Here is an 18,114-nt window from a genome sequence, read left to right as displayed (position 1 = left end):
ACAAAGGAAACATGAGAACTTAATCAGCCTGACAGAATTGAGCAAAGGGGATGTAAAAGAAACAGTGAGAATGTGTTATGTACATATCACATGAGCCTGTGTCTATAAAGCTTGTAAATGCACAGATAGGATCTCTACTGAAACCCACAGTGTTATTCCCTGGGGGCAGGGAGTATCATGGGTGGGCTGTGCATGAGGACTTTCACTTTTTAATGGAGACCTACATATTGTTTAAATTTGTACAACTAATATGTTTTACTTTTATAACCTTTAAAACCATAAAAAGCAAAGTGAGATTGTATTCTGTATGACATTTTGTCATCTTAATTGCCCTGGTCCTGGGCTTGTCTGCCTTCAGATTTATCCCTTGCCCTTGCCCTTCCCCTGCCCTGCTCTGTATTCCTAGATGTGACTCCTCCAGGTAATGTTTCCCAGGCTCTCATGTCTGCCTGCTCCCAGGGGGAGCTGGCCAGTGGGGGCACTGGCAAGAGACTGGGGGGCAGAGGAAGAGGGAAGCCAGGGTATTTCTCCCTGTGCCTCTGCCTTTGGAAGCACCTCTGGCAGCACACACATCTAGACCCACCATTGCAAAGTTCAGAACACCAAGGGTAAAGAGAAAAGATCTTAAAAGCTTCCAAAATGGAGGAGGAAACACAGACCATCTGCAAAGGAATAAGAATCAAAATGCATCAGATTTTGCAGCTGTATCCCTAGAAAGTAGAAAAGTGATAACCTAGAGTCAAAAGCAATGCAACTGTTTACTAAACTGAAGATGAGAACAATAAATTTCCAAAGTGAAAGGAAGTTTACTTCCCGCACATTATTTCTTAGGATATATTCAAGTAAAACTAGGGAGTAAATATACCAAGAAAAAAAGGAGAACGGGATATAGGCAACAGTGGATCCAACCAGGGAAAGCAGTGTCAGGAAGTCTGAGGCTGACAATAGGTGCAGAGAGAAGGAATCCAGACTGGAGCAGCACCATGGAGGGCACTGCAAAGAAACTCCACAGAGAAGAGGGGTTCAACAGAACACCTGATCCCTGATGGGCAGAAGAGGTTAACGAAAAATGTCATTATGAAACAGAGGCAAAAAGTGCAAGAACATTAAAAGACAGAAACTTCAGGAAAAATGGAAAAGACTGAATACAAAAGAAATGTAATTATAGTGAACACCAGCTCTGCAGTGAAAAATACTGTGTAGTCACATAAATGCACTTATTTTTTGCTTTAAAATATGCTGTTTATTTTTTCTCCAATTATAAAAATAATACATTATCCAAACAGATAGTTTAGGGAGCACAAAAATCCACCCAGGAAAATGACAACAAAAGCCCCTCCATCCCACTAGCCAGAGATAAGCGCTGCTGGTGTCTGTGACAAAGGGGCATCTGAGGCCGCACGGTATGTACAGATGATGCCTTTTAAGTCCGGCAGAAGACAGAAAAACTCACACTAAAAGGAAGGCTGCAGTAAGGCTCCTAAGTTTCTGCACATAGAAGGGTGGCCTTAAAGTCTCCTCCTCTTGACCATTTTTGATGCTGCAGAGCCCCACCCACCAGGGGACACAGGAAGAGCACGTCCTGGCTCCCTGGGGACTGGGCTGGCCTCTCCTCTCAGCCAGATGCCCACGTCCATGGCCACAGGGGATGATGCCCCAGGACTCCACGGGGCATAGCAGGGACCTACAAGCAGGAACCCCAAGCCTGTGGGTGTGACTGTGCGTTCCAGAGCGGGCACCAGGAGACAGGGCTGGAGTCCCAGCTCTGCCGCCCAGTGCCCTTGGATCAGGCAGTCTCTTGGGCCTCAGTTTCCTCATCTATAAGACGGGAATAACGCCCACCTCATGGATTCCTGAAGGGACTTAAATAAAACATGAGAAGCAGGTCACAGAACTGGCACATCTCAAGGGTCAATAAATGTCACAGAACCCATCACTCCTTCCCATTAACCTGCTTCGTGTCAACCCTGTGGCTCTCATTTTTTAAAAAACTGTACCTCTGAGCACTGACCAAAGCCCAGGGGGTAAAGGGGAGGTTTATCCTATCCAGAGCCAACCGGAGTCTAGATCCAGCCAGGCCTGCCAGGTGATGAGAACCCGTGAGCCAGCGGCCTGGACCCTGGACCAGAGAAGAGCAGCCCTGCGAGGGTTCTGCCAGGGCCATGTTCACACAGCAGAGCAGACAGGGCCCAACAAAGGACGGGCTTGTGTGGAGGGGCCCCATGGGGGGCACCGAGGCGACCCAGCAGACCTCGGGGGAAGGAAGCCTGTTCACAGGCCAAGCTGGAACCCTCCCTGCAAAACAATGAATCCCCCATCATTGTTTTGCCTTTAATCACATTTTTAAACACTTAACATACGAACATCTGTTCCTTGATGTTTCGTCTTTGTGCATCTGTCATCCTCAATATGAAAGTCTGGAACCTTCTGCACTAATTTTAAAGTCGGGCTGAACGTTTAGTAATGAACAAAGCTGCTTAAATTTCCCTCTAATTCTGTCTAAGTCTTCGTGAAGTTTATCATAAGTAGGGTCAGCATAAGGGAATTTCTGAATCATTCCAATCAACGATTCTAAGACCTTCATCTTTTTGCTGTCTTTCTCAGTGGCGGAACCGTGCAGGAGACATCTCCTAGCAAAAGCAAAACCTTGGTAGCACCCGATCTCAGATCCGATTTTAGCTCCATGTAACGTGCCATACTGTCTTCCTTCAATCATACCCAAACTACTTCCTTCTTCATAGCCTTCCTGATACATTTCCTCGTGAAACCTCTCATCCGCCATCACGATGGCGTCGAACATGTCCTGACTCCCGGGCCGGCAGCCGGCCCGACCACAAACCACGCCCCTCGAGCTCCGGCACCTGGCGCTGCGGCCGCAGACCCGCGAGGCTTGGGCACGGACGCCTAAATGCACTTTTATTTTTTTATTTATTTATTTTTTTAACATCTTTATTGGGGTATAATTGCTTTACAATGGTGTGTTAGTTTCTGCTTTATAACAAAGTGAACCAGTCATACATAAACATATGTTCCCATATGTCTTCCCTCTTGCGTCTCCCTCCCTCCCACCCTCCCTATCCCACCCCTCCAGGCTGTCACAAAGCACCGAGCCAATATCCCTGTGCCATGCGGCTGCTTCCCACTAGCTATCTACCTTACTACGTTTGTTAGTGTGTATATGCCCATGACTCTCGCCCTGTCACAGCTCACCCTTCCCCCTCCCCATAACCTCAAGTCCGTTCTCTAGGAGGTCTGCGTCTTTATTCCTGCTTTACCCCTAGGTTCTTCATGACATTTTTTTTCTTAAATTCCATATATATGTGTTAGCATACGGTATTTGTCTTTCTCTTTCTGACTTACTTCACTCTGTATGACAGACTCTAGGTCTATCCACCTCATTACAAATAGCTCAATTTCGTTTCTTTTTATGGCTGAGTAATATTCCATTGTATATATGTGCCACATCTTCTTTATCCATTCATCCGATGATGGGCACTTAGGTTGTTTCCATCTCCGGGCTATTGTAAATAGAGCTGCAATGAACATTTTGGTACATGACTCTTTTTGAATTATGGTTTTCTCAGGGTATATGCCCAGTAGTGGGATTGCTGGGTCATATGGTAGTTCTATTTGTAGTTTTTTAAGGAACCTCCATACTGTTCGCCATAGTGGCTGAACCAATTCACATTCCCACCAGCAGTGCAAGAGGGTTCCCTTTTCTCCACACCCTCTCCAGCATTTATTGTTTCTAGATTTTTTGATGATGGCCATTCTGACTGGTGTGAGATGATATCTCATTGTAGTTTTGATTTGCATTTCTCTAATGATTAATGATGTTGAGCATTCTTTCATGTGTTTGTTGGCAGTCTGTATATCTTCTTTGGAGCAATGTCTATTTAGGTCTTCTGCCCACTTTTGGATTGGGTTGTTTGTTTTCTTGTTATTGAGCTGCATGTGCTGCTTGTAAATTTTGGAGATTAATCCTTTGTCGGTTGCTTCATTTGCAAATATTTTCTCCCATTTTGAAGGTTGTCTTTTGGTCTTGTTTATGGTTTCCTTTGCTGTGCAAAAGCTTTGAAGTTTCATTAGGTCCCATTTGTTTATTTTTGTTTTTATTTCCATTACTCTAGGAGGTAGGTCAGAAAGGATCTTGCTGTGATTTATGTCATAGAGTGTTCTGCCTATGTTTTCCTCTAAGAGCTTGATAGTTTCTGGCCTTATATTTAGGTCTTTAATCCATTTTGAGTTTATTTTTGTGTATGGTGTTAGGGAGTGATCTAATCTCATACTTTTACATGTACCTGTCCAGTTTTCCCAGCACCACTTATTGAAGAGGCTGTCCTTTCTCCACTGTACATTACTGCCACCTTTATCAAAGATAAGGTGTCCATATGTGCATGGGTTTATCTCTGGGCTTTCTATCCTGTTCCATTGATCTATCTTTCTGTTTTTGTGCCAGTACCATACCGTCTTGATAACTGTAGCTTTGTAGTATAGTCTGAAGTCAGGGAGCCTGATTCCTCCAGTTCCTTCTTTCGTTTTCAAGATTGCTTTGGCTATTCGGGGTCTTTTGTGTTTCCATACAAATTGCGAAATTTTTTGTTCTAGTTCTGTGAAAAATGCCAGTGGCAGTTTGATAGGGATTGCATTGAATCTATAGATTGCTTTGAGTAGTAGAGTCATTTTCACAATGTTGATTCTTCCAATCCAAGAACATGGTATATCTCTCCATCTATTTGTATCATCTTTAATTTCTTTCATCAGTGTCTTATAATTTTCCGCATACTGGTCTTTTGTCTCCTTAGGTAGGTTTATTCCTAGATATTTTATTCTTTTTTTGCAATGGTAAATGGGAGTGTTTTCTTGATTTCACTTTCAGATTTTTCATCATTAGTGTATAGGAATGCCAGAGATTTCTGTGCATTAATTTTGTATCCTGCCACTTTACCAAATTCATTGATTAGCTCTAGTAGTTTTCTGGTAGCATCTTTAGGGTTCTCTATGTATAGGATCATGTCATCTGCAAATAGTGACAGCTTTACTTCTTCTTTTCCGATTTGGATTCCTTTTATTTCCTTTTCTTCTCTGGTTGCTGTGGCTAAAACTTCCAAAACTATGTTGAATAAGAGTGGTGAGAGTGGGCAACCTTGTCTTGTTCCTGATCTTAGTGGAAATGCTTTCAGTTTTTCACCATTGAGGATGATGTTTGCTGTGGGCTTGTCATATATGGCCTTTATTATGTTGAGGAAAGTTCCCTCTATGCCTACTTTCTGTAGGGTTTTTATCATAAATGGGTGTTGAATTTTGTCAAAAGCTTTCTCTGCATCTATTGAGATGATCATATGGTTTTTCTCCTTCAATTTGTTAATATGGTTTATCACATTGATAGATTTGCGTATATTGAAGAATCCTTGCATTCCTGGAATAAACCCCACTTGATCATGGTGTATGATCCTTTTAATGTGCTGTTGGATTCTGTTTGCTAGTATTTTGTTGAGGGTTTTTGCATCTATGTTCATCAGTGATATTGGCCTGTAGTTTTCTTTCTTTGTGACATCCTTGTCTGGTTTTGGTATCAAGGTGATGGTGGCCTCGTAGAAGGAGTTTGGGAGTGTTCCTCCCTCTGCTATATTTTGGAAGAGTTTGAGAAGGACAGGTGTTAGCTCTTCTCTAAATGTTTGATAGAATTCGCCTGTGAAGCCATCTGGTCCTGGGCTTTTCTTTGTTGGAAGATTTTTAATCACAGTTTCAATTTCAGTGCTTGTGATTGGTCTGTTCATATTTTCTATTTCTTCCTGATTCAGTCTTGGCAGGTTGTGCATTTCTAAGAATTTGTCCATTTCTTCCGGATTGTCCATTTTATTGGCATAGAGTTGCTTGTAGTAATCTCTCATGATCTCTTTTATTTCTGCAGTGTCAGTTGTTACCTCTCCTTTTTCATTTCTAATTCTATTGATTTGAGTCTTCTCCCTTTTTTTCTTGATGAGTCTGGCTAGTGGTTTATCTATTTTGTTTATCTTCTCAAAGAACCAGCTTTTAGTTTTATTGATCTTTGCTATTGTTTCCTTCATTTCTTTTTCATTTATTTCTGATCTGATTTTTATGATTTCTTTCCTTCTGCTAGCTTTGGGGTTTTTTTGTTCTTCTTTCTCTAATTGCTTGAGGTGCAAGGTTAGGTTGTTTATTCGAGATGCTTCCTGCTTCTTAAGGTGGGCTTGTATTGCTATAAACTTCCCCCTTAGAACTGCTTTTGCTGCATCCCACAGGTTTTGGGTCGTTGTGTCTCCATTGTCATTTGTTTCTAGGTATTTTTTGATTTCCTCTTTGATTTCTTCAGTGATCACTTCATTATTAAGTAGTGTATTGTTTAGCCTCCATGTGTTTGTATTTTTTACAGACCTTTTCCTGTAATTGGTATCTAGTCTCATGGCGTTGTGGTCAGAAAAGATACTTGATACAATTTCAATTTTCTTAAATTTACCAAGGCTTGATTTGTGACCTAAGATATGATCTATCCTGGAGAATGTTCCATGAGCACTTGAGAAAAATGTGTATTCTGTTGTTTTTGGATGGAGTGTCCTATAAATATCAATTAAGTCCATCTTGTTTAATGTATCATTTAAAGCTTGTGTTTCCTTATTTATTTTCATTTTGGATGATCTGTCCATGGGTGACAGTGGGGTGTTTAAGTCCCCTACTATGAATGTGTTACTGTCGATTTCCCCTTTTATGGCTGTTAGTATTTGCCTTATGTATTGAGGTGCTCCTATGTTGGGTGCATAAATATTTACAATTGTTATATCTTCTTCTTGGATCGATCCCTTGATCATTATGTAGTGTCCTTCTTTGTCTCTTTTAATAGTCCTTATTTTAAAGTCTATTTTGTCTGATATGAGAATTGCTACTCCAGCTTTCTTTTGGTTTCCATTTGCATGGAATATCTTTTTCCATCCCCTTACTTTCAGTCTGTATGTGTCTCTAGGTCTGAAGTGGGTCTCTTGTAGACAGCATATATAAGGGTCTTGTTTTTGTATCCATTCAGCTAATCTGTGTCTTTTGGTGGGAGCATTTAGTCCATTTACATTTAAGGTAATTATCGATATGTATGTTCCTATTCCCATTTTCTAAATTGTTTTGGGTTCGTTATTATAGGTCTTTTCCTTCTCTTGTGTTTCTTGCCTAGAGAAGATCCTTTAGCATTTGTTGTAAAGCTGGTTTGGTGGTGCTGAACTCTCTCAGCTTTTGCTTGTCTGTAAAGGTTTTAATTTCTCCATCAAATCTGAATGAGATCCTTGCTGGGTAGAGTAGTCTTGGCTGCAGGTTTTTCTCCTTCATCACTTTCAGTATGTCCTGCCACTCCCTTCTGGCTTGTAGGGTTTCTGCTGAGAGATCAGCTGTTAACCTTATGGGGATTCCCTTATGTGTTATTTGTTGTTTTTTCCTTGCTGCTTTTAATATGCTTTCTTTGTATTTAATTTTTGACAGTTTGATTAATATGTGTCTTGGCGTATTTCTCCTTGTATTTATCCTGTATGGGACTCTCTGTGCTTCCTGGACTTGATTAACTATTTCCTTTCCCATATTAGGGAAGTTTTCAACTATAATCTCCTCAAATATTTTCTCAGTCCCTTTCTTTTTCTCTTCTTCTTCTGGAACCCCTATAATTCGAATGTTGGTGCGTTTAATGTTGTCCCAGAGGTCTCTGAGACTTTCCTCAGTTCTTTTCATTCTTTTTTCTTTATTCTGCTCTGCAGTAGTTATTTCCACTATTTTATCTTCCAGGTCACTTATCCGTTCTTCTGCCTCAGTTATTCTGCTATTGATCCCATCTAGAGTACTTTTAATTTCATTTATTGTGTTGTTCATCGTTGCTTGTTTCATCTTTAGTTCTTCTAGGTCCTTGTTAACTGATTCTTGCATTTTGTCCAATCTATTGTCCATTCTATCTCCAAGATTTCGGATCAACCTTACTATCATTATTCTGAATTCTTTTTCAGGTAGACTGCCTATTTCCTCCTCATTTGTTAGGTCTGGTGCATTTTTATCTTGCTCCTTTATCTGCTGTGTGTTTTTCTGTCTTCTCATTTTGCTTATCTTACTGTGTTTGGGGTCTCCTTTTTGCAGGCTGCAGGTTCGTAGTTCCTCCTGTTTTTGATGTCTGTCTCCAGTGGCTAAGGTTGGTTCAGTGGGTTGTGTAGACTTCCTGGTGGAGGGGACTAGTGCCTGTGTTGTGGTGGATGAGGCTGGATCTTGTCTCTCTAGTGGGCAGGTTCACGTCTGGTGGTGTGTTTTGGTGTGTCTGTGGCCTTATTATGATTTTAGGCAGCCTCTCTGCTAATGGGTGGGGTTGTGTTCCTGTTTTGCTAGTTGTTTGGCATAGGTTTTCCAGCTCTGTGGCTTGCTGGTCGTTGAGTGAAGCTGGGTGCTGGTGTTAAGATGGAGGTCTGTGGGAGATTTTCGCCGTTTGATATTATGTGGAGCTGGGAGGTCTCTTGTTGACCAGTGTCCTGAAGTTGGCTCTCCTACCTCAGAGGCAGAGCCCTGCCTCCTGGCTGGAGCACCAAAAACTTTTCATCCACACGTCTCAGGATAAAAGGGAGAAAAAGTAGAGGGAATTAGAAGTATGAGGAAAGAAAGAAGGAAAGGAGGGTAGGAAGGAAGGAAGAAAGAAAGAAACAAGCAAAGAAGGAAAGAAGGCAAGAAGGAAAGAAAGGAGGGAGGGAGGGAGGGAGGAAGGAAGGAAGGAGGGAAAGAAGAAAAAAAGACAGAAAGAAAGAAGATACAGTAAAAATAAAATAAAGTATAATAAAGTTATTTAATTAAAAAATTCTTATTTAGAACAAAAAAAAAAAAGGGACGGATTGAACCTTAGAACAAATGTTGGAAGCAAAGCTATACAGACAAAATCTTACACAGAAGCATACACATACACCCTCACTAAAAGAGGTAAATGGGGAAAAATCATAAATCTTGCTGTCAGAGACCACCTCCTCTATTTGGGATGATTCGTTGTCTAAAGGAGGGAAGAAAGGAAGGAAAGAAAGAAAGAAAGAAAGAAAGAAAGAAAGAAAGAAAGAAAGAAAGAAAGAAAGAAAGAAAGAAAGAAAGAAAGAAGGTAAAGTATAATAACGTTATTAAAATTAATTATTAAGAAAGAAAATTTTTTAAAAAAACATGGATACCCTAGGACAAATGGTGGAAGCAAGACTATACAGACAAGATCTCACACAGAAGCATACACATACACATTTACAAAAAGAGGAAAAGGGAAAAAATCATAGATCTTGCTCCTAAAGTCCACTTCCTTAATTTGGGATGATTGGTTGTCTATTCAGGTATTCCACAGATGCAGGGTATATCAAGTTGATTGTGGAGCTTTAATCCGCTGCTTCTGAGGCTGCTGGGAGAGATTTCCCTTTCTCTTCTTCGTTCTCACAGCTCCCAGGGCTCAGCTTTGGATTTGGCCCTGCCACTGCGTGTAGGTCGCTGGAGGGCATCTGTTTTTTGCTCAGACAGGATGGGGTTAAAAGAGCCGCTGATTCGGGGGCTCTGGCGCACTCAGGCCGGCGGGGAGGGAGGGGCACGGAGTGCGGGGCGGGCCTGCGGTGGCAAAGGCCGGCGTGACCTTGCACCAGCCTGAGGCGCGCTGTGCGTTCTCCCGGGGAAGTTGTCCCTGGATCCCGGGAACCTGGCAGTGGCGGGCTGCACAGGCTCCGCGGAAGAGGGGTGTGGAGAGTGACCTGTGCTCGCACACAGGCCCCTTGGTGGCGGCAGCAGCAGCCTTAACGTCTCCCGCCCGCCTCTGGGGTCCGCGCTTTTAGCCGCGGCTCGCGCCCGTCTCTGGATTCCGCGCTTTCAGCCGCGGCTCACGCCCGTCTCTGGATTCCGCGCTTTCGGCCGCGGCTCGCGCACGTCTCTGGATTCCGCGCTTTCGGCCGCGGCTCGCACCCGTCTCTGGATTCCGCGCTTTCAGCCGCGGCTAGCGCCCGTCTCTGGGGTCCGCGCTTTCGGCCGCGGCTCGCGCCCGTCTCTGGGTTTCGCGCTTTTAGCCGCGGCTCGCGCCCGTCTCTGGAGTTCCTTTAAGCAGCGTTCTTAAACCCCTCTCCTCACGCCCCAGGAAACAAAGAGGGAAGGAAAAGTCTCCTGCCTCTTCGGCAGGTGCAGACTTTTCCCCGGACTCCCTCCCGGCTAGCCGTGGTGCACTAACCCCTTCAGGCTATGTTCAAGTCGCCAACCCCAGTCCTCTCCCTGCGCTCCATCCAAAACCGAAACGCGAGCCTCAGAGCCTCAGCTCGCAGCCCCGCCCGCCCCGGCGGGTGAGCAGACAAGCCTCTCGGGCTGGTGAGTGCTGGTCGGCACCGATCCTCTGTGCGGGAATCTCCCCGCTTTGCCCTCCGCACCCGTTGCTGTGCACTCCTCCGCGGCTTCGAAGCTCCCCCCTCCGCCTCCCGCAGTCTCCGCCCGCGAAGGGGCTTCCTAGTGTGTGGAAACTTTTCCTCCTTCACAGCTCCCTCCCACTGGTGCAGGTGCCGTCCCTATTCTTTTGTCTCTGTTTTTTCTTTTTTTCTTTTGCCCTACCCAGGTATGTGGGGAGTTTCTTGCCTTTTGGGAGGTCTGAGGTCTTCTGCCAGCCTTCAGTAGGTGTTCTGTAGGAGTTGTTCCACGTGTAGATGTATTTCTGGTGTATCTGTGGGGAGGAAGGTGATCTCCGCGTCTTACTCTTCCGCCATCTTCCGCCTTCCTCAGTCACTCTTGTGTTAGTTGTGTGACCGTTAGTGTCCTGGTAGAGCAATGGCTTCCAGGAGCTCTCAGATGATCCCGTGTGCAGCAGACAGCAGGCAAGACATGGCGTCAGGCTTTGCTTTAAATGCACTTTTAAAATTAAACTATAGGCTGAACTCCCAGGACTTAGTATAGCTATAGAACAATGCAACTGAGAAAGAAAATATAATCAGAAGTTGAGAGGTGGGAGGCTGGGCGGTGGGGTGGTGTCTGCAAGTCTTCATCTTAGAGGATGAGATGCTGCCTATTGTGGATGGAACAAAAAAGAAAGCTGTTAGTATATACTGAAAGTTACAAGGATTTCCAAAGAAGGATTAAAAAATGGTGGTATTGGGAGGATGGGAAGGGGAAGTAGGGTGTGTGCTAGGGACTTGCTCATCTAGGTACGATGGCTGTAGTGGGTGCAACCAGTGCCCTGCCCAGACACCTGGTCCTGCCCATGGCAGCACACAGCAGCTCTGTGTCCAGTTGCCAGCTTCTGCATTTCTTTGCTCCCGGGTTTTGCCTGCCAGAACTCACTTTGCTGACAGGAGCAGCCCTAAACCAGTGATCCTGGGCTCCGTTGTCCACTGGCTCCATTTTGCCCTGGGGTCTAGCTCCAGGTGCCCACAGTGGCAGCTGGTTTGGTGATGTACCCTTTCCTGGCTGCCTTCCCCACCTCATCTTACTTCCCCATCCTGCTCTTGAATCCTTGTCTCATGGTCTACTTCTGAGGGAACCCAAACTGAGGCAGTCTGCCCCCCGCAGATCTGAAAATAGCAGCAGAAGCATTTTACTCAGAGAAACAGCTGACAGACATACGGGGAGTTACCTCTACCTGGACCAGGACTGGAGGTGGGAAGGGGTGGAACTGATGCCTTCAAATAGATGCCTGTATGTGTACCTGAAAAACAATCATTTAAAACATAAAGCAAACTGGAATAATGTGACAAAAGAAACCAAAAGAAGAGAGCACGAATGTATATGGGCGGCCTGGCCTGGGCTCTAGGTCCAGATCCCTTAACTTTTTTTTTTTTTTTTTACATCTTTATTGGAGTATAATTGCTTTACAATGGTGTGCTAGTTTCTACTTTATAACAAAGTGAATCAGCTATACATATACATATATCCCATATTTCCTCCCTCTTGCGTCTCCCTCCCACCCTCCCTATCCCACCCCTCTAGGTGGTCACAAAGCACCAAGCTGATCTCCCTGTGCTATGTGGCTGCTTCCCACTAGCTAGCTATTTTACATTTGGTAGTGTATATATGTCCATGCCACTCTCTCACTTCGTCCCAGCTTACCCTTCCCACTCCCCATGTCCTCAAGTCCATTCTCTACGTCTGCGTCTTTATTCCTGTCCTGCCCCTAGGTTCTTCAGAACCATTTTTTTTTTAGAAAAAATAGATTCCATATATATGTGTTAGCATACAGTATTTGTTTTTCTCTTTCTGACTTACTTCACTCTGTATGACAGACTCTAGGTCCATCCACCTTACTACAAATAACTCAGTTTCGTTTCTTTTATGGCTGAGTAATATTCCATTGTATATATGTGCCACATCTTCTTTATCCATTCATCTGTCGATGGACACTTAGGTTGCTTCCATATCCTGGCTATTGTAAATAGAGCTGCAATGAACATTGTGGTACATGACTGTTTTTGAATTATGGTTTCCTCAGGGTATATGGCCAGTAGTGGGATTGCTGGGTTGTATGGTAGCTCTATTTTTAGTTTTTTAAGGAACCTCCATACTGTTCTCCATAGTGGCTGTATCAATTTACATTCCCACCAATAGTGCAAGAGGGTTCCCTTTTCTCCACACCCTCTCCAGCATTTATTGTTTGTAGATGTTTTGATGATGGCCATTCTGACCGGTATAAGGTGGTACCTCATTGTGGTTTTGAATTGCATTTCTCTAATGATTAGTGAGATTGAGCATCCTTTCATGTGTTTGTTGGCAATCTGTATATCTTCTTTGGAGAAATGTCTATTTAGGTCTTCTGCCCATATTTGCCGATCCCTTAACTTTGCTTGAACATGTCAGTCACTTTTGAAAGAGAGCCATAAACTGAGGTACATTATCGCATGGATCTGAACAGATGAAAAATATTCTCTGCAGATACTGAAAAAGTACAACTTTAATCATAATAATGGGGGATAAATATCCTTCCCACCTTGTTTTCACTATTGAGTAGGAAAAGACACACAGAATACATTGGTAATCACTGTAGAAATGAGACAGGATTTGTTAAACACTCAGTACTTTATGTGGTACTACTTTATGCTCTTATATAGGGCGCTACTGCATAGTTGTCATTTATAGAACATTTTGTGTCTTGGGTTTAAGTATGGATGCTTGTTGTTGGCATTTTCCCGATAGTACACCATGTCTCGAATGGAAGCTATGACTCAGGACCCCGTAGAAGCAGTTCTTGATGTCCCAAAAGACCTGCACCAAACTATTACAAGTAACCGTCATGGCCTCCATCCTCCACTGGGTGGCCGACTTCTCCCAGCTCTGCGGACTGCAGATACCCAGAGCTTCTCAGCTTTCTCCCTTTGCCTCCATCTGGAAAATCACTGGGCTGCCTCTGGCCAGATTTGAATTTCCTGCATGAACCATCATTGCCTTGTTTAGAGAAGGGAAGGTAGGGTCAGCTTGTTACCATTCCGGGAGAGAAGGTGACAAAGAAGGTCCTTTATGTGTAACATTGAAGAGAAAGGCTTGTTCTTATTTTTTTTAGACAATTTTTCAAAAATAGAAAAATTCTGTGTTTTACAAGTTCAAATTAGAAATGATTGAAAAAAAAACAAGCATTACTGGTCATACACAGAGTTATATTTAAATGTTCAGATATGAAAACTGTGACCATAGAAGATATTTGGGGATATTTGTTTTAATGGTGTGATGAATATTTTTTCATTTGCTTAAAATATTTTGAGAAGTGTACTCATAATTCAAGCTTGGAAGTACAAGGAGGGGTAAAATAAGTGTAAAAATAAAATAAAACAAGTAAAATGCACCACAGAATTGTTTACTCACAAAATTGAGTTTACTCTATTCTCCTTTGTTTTTTGTTTTGTTTTGTTTAAACAAGAAGTTGTTTTCCTTGATTGCACTGTGGTTGACATGTTTTAAAAGCAATACAGTTTAGGTTTCAGATTAAGTCAAGCTTGCTCTGGTATATCCCTGGAATAATTAGCATCATGGGAAAAATTTAATATTACTATTAGGCAAATCAATCTGTAGTTTTGGATTAATCTAAAGTATCCTTCAATTCTAGTAAACAGGGTTTTTTTTTAATGCTAAATTCTTATTTCAATGTTATGCAACTGCATAAGTATAAATATTTGTTCGATGTACAATTGTGACATCCGTAGGGAATTTCTCAGGGGAAATAAGACTGCAAACACTTTATTGCACAGATTCTAACAAATTTGAATCAGAGGAAAATAGAAATTAGGATGGGGAGGAGAAATGGTAGGTTCTGATGTAATGATGGCCCCCCCCCACATGACAGTGTCCACCAGCTGCTCACCTGTTTTCCCAACTTCCTCTGATAGCAGGAACTGAGAAGTGCCAGCCTTCACCTCCTTTGCCTCTTTTTTCCTCCTTCCTCTCACCCACCACTCTTTGAGTTGTTTTTCCCTATCATTTTTTAACTTCTCAATTGTCTCTTTCCCCTTGTTTGTTAACTTATTAAAAAAATGCAAACTGGTCACCCCACAGCCTGATGCCTTCAGAGGAAAATGCTCGAGAACTGAAAAAGAAAATCAAGATAATAAAACTGGCCTTCTTAAATTGGTATAGTCCTTCAACCCTGCCTAATATTGGGATGAGCTTTTCAGCTCATTTCCCTCAAGATTCAGAGAAATGTCAGTGCTTGAAAAGAAAACACAGAAAGGATCCAGAGCTGAGATCTGGTGATAATCTGGCCAGTTTTTAGCCGGGAGTACAATTTTCTCATCAAATGATCAGTATATAGAACTAATAAAAAAGATTCTTATAAAAATGAGAAAGAAAAGATTATAAAAGTAAAGATTGAAATTATAAGGCCTATTCAAAAAGAATAGAACATATTGGTATAGATTTCCAGTTTTAATTATTTTTATTGTTTATTTTAATTCGGGGGATATTGTTTTTAGTGTGTGATACTGATTCTGAAATCTACTTGACATTTAAACACTGATTAATACTAATGATTTTCACCAGGTCTCTCTGGGGCTCTCTCTTTAAGCCCTAAAACTTGACTGCACATTAGAATCACCTGGGTGGGGGGCCAGAAGCGATCAATTAAATGAGAATCTCTGCAGGTGGGATACAGGCACTGCCTCCCGTGCCTCCCGCCCCTCCCGCCCCCACCAAGCAATGATTCCAGTGTGCAGCCAAGGTTGAGAACCACAGCAAACTTGTTTCCTTCTGACCACTGCATTTAAATGATGTCATTAATGGTTGAGATGAAAGGACTATAAATAAAGGGTAATGTTCTCTGGCCTCCTACAAAGAGGAGAGCAGGATAGAGAGCTGATAGGATTAGATGACAGATTAGACAGAGGTTTAAAGGAAATTGTTGAGTCAAGGATGACTAAGTTTTTGACCCAAGAAAGATAGAATGATGAAGTTGCCTTTTATCGAGATGGAAAGACTATGTTAATACCAAAAAAGGTGGGGCTGAGTGGGCAGGTAGAGAACTGGGTTTGAAGCATTTGAAATTTGAGATGCCTCTGAGATATCTAAGGCTAAATTCAAAAAGGCATATCTGGGGCTTCCCTGGTGGCGCAGTGGTTGAGAGTCCGCCTGCCGATGCAGGGGACACGGGTTCGTGCCCCGGTCCGGGAAGATCCCACATGCCACAGAGCGGCTGGGCCTGTGAGCCATGGCCGCTGAGCCTGCGCGTCTGGAGCCTGTGCTCCTCAACGGGAGAGGCCACAGCAGTGAGAGGCCCGCATACCGCAAAAAAAAAAAAAAAAAAAGAGAAAAGAAAAAGGCATATCTGGAATTCAGGGGAGAGGTAGACATAGACATTGAGAGTCAACAGCATCCAGGTGGTATTTAAAGCCAGAAGCTAATTATCAGAGAAGTGAGTAGAGATAAGGAGGAGATGACAAGGGATGAAGACTGAAGCTGGGTGCTCCCGTCTAGTAAGAGGTCAGAGAGATGAGGAGGAAGCAGTCCAGGTGATGAGAAGGAGTAACTGTGAGGTTAGAGGAAAATCTGAAACATGGGCTGTGTTAGAAACCAGGTAAGGTGAGGACTGAGGATGGACTCTTAGCTTTCCCTTCATGAAGGTCACCTGGACAATGAGAGGAAGAAGATAAGTGGGTGACAGAAAAGAAAATCCTGCCCTCCCACACGTGATTTTCTCCAGTATTTATGTTCCTAATGTAAGCACCAAGAAAGCACATAGCTTGATTCACCACCTAGGGTTTAACTGGGCAGGTGCTGTGAAAGTGCAGACCAGAACGGAAATTGCAAATACTGGAGAGGGAATTGTTGACGTCAGGAGCGTGGAGTCAAAGCAGAGGAAGGGGAAAGGAGGAGATGGATGCATAGCAATGTGTGGGTTGTTGGACCAGAGGTCCTAATGAATTTGCAAAACAAAGGTGGTGGGAATGATTAGCATATAAATTGAGAGGAGAGAGGGTGGGTCAGACAGATTTTGAGTTCTGAGAGAGAAACAGTTTGGAGAGCTGACAGTTTCTCATGATCCAGCTACTTAAAGTCTTTAATGAATGAGAGTTAGTGAATAAGTGGTCAGATGGCAGGACCTTCGGTGGGATAGGGTTTAACAAGAGGTGGATGTGGCAGAGAACTTCAAGATGGCAGAGGAGTAAGACGTGATCACCTTCCTCCCCACAAATACATCAGAAAAACATCTATATGTGGAACAACTCCTACAGAACACCTACTGAATGCTGGCAGAAGACCTCAGACTTCCCAAAAGATAAATATTTTTTTTTCCCTTTCTCTCTCTTTGTGAGTGTGTATGCGTATGCTTCTTTGTGTGATTTTGTCTGTATAGCTTTGCTTTTACCATTTGTCCTGGGGTTCTGTCTGTCCTTTTTTTTTTTTTTTTTTTTTTAGTATAGTTTGTAGCACTTGTTATCATTGGTGGATTTATTTTTTGGTTTGGTTGCTCTCTTTTCTATCTTTCTTTTTAATACTTAAAATTTTTTTTTAATTTTTAGTAATTTATTTTATGTTTTATTTTAATAACTTTATTTTATTTTTTTCTCTTTCTTTCTTTTTTTTCTCTCTTTTTTTCTGAGCTGTGCGGCTGACAGGGTCTTGGTACTCTGGTTGGGTGTCAGGCCTGTGCCTCTGAGGTGCGAGAGCCGAGTTCAGGACACTGGTCCACAAGAGACCTCCCGGCTCCATGTAATATCAAACACTGAAGCTCTCCCAGAGATCTCCATCTCAACACTAAGACCCAGTTCCACTCAATGACCAGGAAGCTCCAGTTCTGTATACTCCCTGCCAAACAACCAGCAAGACAGGAACACAACCGCACCCATTAGCAGAGAGGCTGCCTAAAATCATAATAAGTTCACAGACACCCCAAAACACACCACTGGACGCGGTTGTCCGACCAGAAAGACAAGATCCAGCCTCATCCACCAGAACACAGGCACTGGTCCCCTCCACCAGGAAGCCTAAACAACCCACTGAACCAACCTTAGCCACTGGGGGCAGACACCTAAAACAATGAGAACTATGAACCTGCAGCCTGTGAAAAGGAGACCCCAAACACAGTAAGTTAAGCAAAATGAGAAGACAAAGAAATATGCAGAAGATGAAGGAGAAAGGTAAAAACCCACCAGACCAAACAAATGAAGAGGAAATAGGCAGTCTACCTGAAAAAGAATTCAGAGTAATGATAGTAAACGTGATCCAAAATCTTGGAAAAAGAATGGAGAAAATACGAGAAACGTTTAACAAGGACCTAGAAGAACTAAAGAGCAAACAAACAATGATGAACAACACAATAAATGAAATTTAAAATTCTCTACAAGGAATCAATAGCAGAATAACTGAGGCAGAAGAATGGATAAGTGACCAGGAAGATAAAATAGTGGAAATAACTACCAGAGAGAGGAGTAAAGAGAAAAGAATGAAAAGAATTGAGGACAGTCTCAGAGACCTCTGGGACAACATTAAATGCACCAATATTTGAATTATAGGGGTCCCAGAAGAAGAGGAGAAAAACAAAGGGACTGAGAAAATATTTGAAGAGATTGTAGTTGAAAACTTCCCTAATATGGGAAAGGAAATAGTCAATCAAGTCCAGGAAGATCAGAGAGTCCCATACAGGATAAATCTGAGAAACACACCAAGACACATATTAAT

General features: G+C 42.8%; 1 pseudogene; it reads right to left on the bottom strand.

The window, feature by feature from the left end:
• Window positions 1–2,317: 2,317 nt before the first annotated feature.
• On the bottom strand, window positions 2,318–10,730 carry LOC137209033 (protein LTO1 homolog pseudogene; annotated as a pseudogene).
• Between the last annotated feature and the right edge of the window lie 7,384 nt (window positions 10,731–18,114).

The sequence above is a fragment of the Pseudorca crassidens genome, chromosome 2 (assembly GCF_039906515.1).
Source record: "Pseudorca crassidens isolate mPseCra1 chromosome 2, mPseCra1.hap1, whole genome shotgun sequence".
NCBI lineage: Eukaryota > Metazoa > Chordata > Mammalia > Artiodactyla > Delphinidae > Pseudorca > Pseudorca crassidens.
Note: the sequence above shows the minus strand (reverse complement) of the source record. Positions and strands in the feature narration are given on the sequence as shown.